The sequence below is a fragment of the Myotis davidii genome, unplaced genomic scaffold, assembly GCF_000327345.1.
Source record: "Myotis davidii unplaced genomic scaffold, ASM32734v1 scaffold26, whole genome shotgun sequence".
NCBI classification, from domain to species: domain Eukaryota; kingdom Metazoa; phylum Chordata; class Mammalia; order Chiroptera; family Vespertilionidae; genus Myotis; species Myotis davidii.
The window spans coordinates 7205181-7208991 of record NW_006299245.1 but is presented as its reverse complement, the minus strand read 5'-3'; the positions used below and the strand labels follow the sequence as shown (position 1 = coordinate 7208991).

Below are 3811 nucleotides of genomic sequence, written 5' to 3'. Positions count from 1 at the left end.
TCCAAATTCAAATCAGTAAGCTAAATAGAAAAAATCTCTTTAAAAATATTGGGTGTATTATTTTAGTGGAAATGGTTTCAGGACACAGTAGAACACCAAAGGCCCTACAGTTAAGAATTTACTGTTGTAATTTGTTAAATCACTTATTCTTTCTGAGCCTTAGTTTCCTCATTTGTAAAATGGAGAGCAATAGTACCCTCTTCACTACTCTGATGAAAGAGGTAAATAAGAATGTCTTAGTGGAAAATTTTAGGAAGACACATGGTATACAACAGGGAGATAATATGTAACTGACACTGTCTTTGAAAAAGAGTATGTAGGGATTCTTTCTCTGCACCCTGCCTCTCTAATAATATAACCAGATTAGTTTTCTGTGTCCTTAGAAGAATTATATATATATACTAGAGGCCTGATGCACGAAATTCATGCAAGAGTAGGCCTTCCTTATCCCTGCTGCTGGTACCAGCTTCCCTCTGGCACCCAGGACCCGGGCTTCCTTCACAACCCTGGCGTTGTCTGGAAGAATGTCTGGTCTAATTAGGATATTATGCTTTTATTATTGTCCTCTAATAAAGAAAACATATGCTAATTGACCCACACACCGTTGCAAAGATGGTTGTGCCCACAGCCAATAAGGAGGGAATATGCTAATTGACTGCTCCACCCTCAAAGATGGAGGCACCTGCAGCCACAAGATGGTAGTGCCCATTCCCTTCAGTCTGGCCTTGCCACGTGCCTGCCTCCAGAATCCTCCAGTCCCCTCATCCCTCCACACAGGGCCAGCCTAAGATGCAGGCAAGCCTCACATTGCAGCTGCCCAGCTGCCCAGGGCTGCCCGAGGCTCAGGTAACCAGGAAAGGCAGGGCTTGCGCCGCTGGCAGTGGCAGCAGCAGAGGTTTGATGGGACATCGCCTTTCCCTGATCAACAGGTTGCCTCCCGCCCCTGAGGGCTCCTGGACTGTGAGAGAGGGCAGGCCAGGCTGAGGGACCCCCGCTCCAGTGCATGAATTTTTATGCATCGTGCCTCTAGTGTGTATGTATATATATATCGGTCTATAGTATTCTCAAATACAATAAAAATCTTTAAATGGGACTGAGATCCACAAATATAAACATGGAATGTTCAGTATTCAAGGTTATAGGTTATTTTTTAAAAAATATATTTTTATTGATTTCTGAGAAGAAGGGACAGGGAGAGATAGAAACATCAATGATGAAAGAGAATCATTGATTGGCTGCCTCCTGCACATCCCACACTGGGGATCTAGCCCGCTTCCAGTGCATATGCACTGGCAGGAATCAAAGCCTGACCTCCTGGTTCATAGGTTAATGCTCTACTACTAAGCCAGGTGGTTCTAGATTATTTTAATGTAATTAAAATATTTCTTTAAAAGGTTCAGTAGTATAGAGAAGTTTTACACTTGTCAAATATCTAAATGTATACTTCTTCCACGAGACATATCTCATAAGTTGTCATAATTTGTAATTTTCAAGATTCATAGAACCATAATTTGTATAGTCATAAATTATTTTATTATACTTGTTTAATTTGTATAATGAAAAAAATAAATATCGGATTAAAAATGAAACATACACACACAAACTTCCATGCATTTAATATTTTTCAAACAGTATCACTGCTAACTGCTCATCAGGCTTCACACACATGGGGAAAAAGGCAACATGTAGTTCTAAGATCGCTGTACTGCTCAGATCATTATAAGACTTTATACAATTTGAGACTGTTTTTCACTGAGGCTTATTTTTTGATCTAGTGTTCACATATTCTTGGTAACAGGAATATGCAGCTCATAGTTAAAATCAGTGACTGTTCCCATAAAAATTGAATGTTTAAATATAAGAAAAAAGCCGAGGCTATGTGACCCTTTCATTGCTCCCATAAAAATTAAAAGATGTGATTGTGTTTGAAACCTTTTGAAGGTTTGGGCAAGGGAACAGTGGAATATTTAACGAGACTGAGAAATCCGGCACAGTTGGTCTCAGACGCTAGGGTATGTGTAGGCATTATTGATGTGGCTTCTGCACAGAGATGTGCAATGTTCACTTGACTTTTATCAAATAGTGGATAAAAGAGAATTAATCCTGATAATTGTTATCCTATCAGTAGTGGACTAAATATTGTTCAATTTAAAAATAAAGATATACAGACGTCAAGAAAATGTATTTATCAATGTTGTCTTGATTTAAAATGTTGTTGTTGTTGTTTTGTTTTTGTCTTGAATCATACTTTCAGAACCCAAGAGTTAGACCAGTAGAGCCGGAACTCAGAAATCTTTTTTAACAATATTAATTTCAGCATTAAATAGAAAAAGCAAACAAACAGTAAGCAATGAAAGTAGAAATGTGAAATTGGTGTGTTTGGAAAAGTCTACTAGGGTAACAGTGACTAGATTCAACAAGCAAGGGCCATCATGATGAATGTTTACAACACTTTTTTGAGAGCCAATTATACTGTTTTTTTTGTGCAGGGACTGGAGATCAGCCAGATCAGTTGTATGCACAAAGCTGCTTTGGTTCTCCCTTTTCAAACAAGAGCTGCAGAAAACGTTAGAGCAAGGTTGAAGCTTTATTCCTCTCTGGTAAGCGAAGCTTTCTTTTTCTTTGCAATGGTGAGAGTTTGATAAAAAAAAAAAAATCCTTTTAAACCATAATGTGGTCAGGGAGCAGAGAAGCTGTTCTATGTTACAAGTCATAAACTGTTTTCCTTTCTTTTGAACTATTTTTTTCATAATGCTTTTGGGTGTGTGTTATATAGAAAAATAAAAGTGAAGCAGTAAGTCATATTGCACATATTAAATTTGTATGGGAGGTAGGGGAGTCTTAAACTACACTTCTGTTGAATGAAACGTGGTGTTATTTTATATTTTATACTGTAGAATTCCTGGTCAAAACACAGGGAAACAAGTCAGTACTCTGATCCATGGCTGAGAGTGAGTCCATATGTTTGAGTTTTCCCCTGACCAATGGTGTCATTACTGCCCAGTAGCTTGTCTCCATAGAGCTTCAAGAATCCAACCCATTTTTGCCATTGGGTTTACTTGTAGACATTTTTGACTATTCTAAACTCTTTTTAATTCTAAAAATTGGAAAAGAGAAAATCTGGAAATAATAATTCTGGGTGAGTTTGTCTTCATATGGCTTTTGTCACTTTAGCTCTAAGTAATGTAACAGTGCACACATGTTCAAAATATGAGCTTTTGTTTTTTGCATAAATTCCTTCAATCTGTGATGTGCTTCAATATTGCTACAAAAATCTCTACCTGTTATACACTCTACCTAAATTTATGTGTGTCTAAAATAGCAAGAAAATATTTATACACACATGTGACTATATACAAATATTTGACTTATGTAAAATTAATTTTTGGTAATGGCAGAATTACACATTACAGCACTGTAATTCTTATAGAAACATCATTTTTAGTTGCATTTATATAACTTCATTTTCTTCATAAGCATTTGTTCAGAAATCAGTGATGTGAATATCAAAATACTTTGCAACTAATCAGCTTCACTTCAAGTTAAATTTATTTTTTAAAGTAAAGTTTTTAAAATAAACTTGTCATTAGTTTTTCTTCTTTTCAGTAATTCAATCACATGAGTAATTAAATATTTGTGTTCTATATCTACCTATATCTATATCTATATCTAATCTATATCTATATATCTAGATCTAATCTATATCTATATCTATATCTATCTAATATGCTTAGTGTCCCTTCAGGAGTTCAACCAGGAGACCAGGAGTTCGATCGCTTATTATGACATGCGCTGACCACCTGGGGGCAGC

At 36.4% G+C, this 3811-nt stretch overlaps 1 protein-coding gene across 1 annotated transcript in view; it reads left to right on the top strand.

Annotated features, from left to right (window-relative positions):
• The first annotated feature begins 2483 nt into the window (after positions 1 to 2483).
• The window catches only part of MGAT4C (MGAT4 family member C), a 436614-nt gene continuing 435286 nt past the window's right edge, over positions 2484 to 3811 (top strand). The window contains exon 1 of the mRNA XM_006774719.1: positions 2484 to 2600. The gene's annotated coding sequence lies outside the window, so the exon portion shown is untranslated. The remainder of the gene's footprint in view (positions 2601 to 3811) is intronic.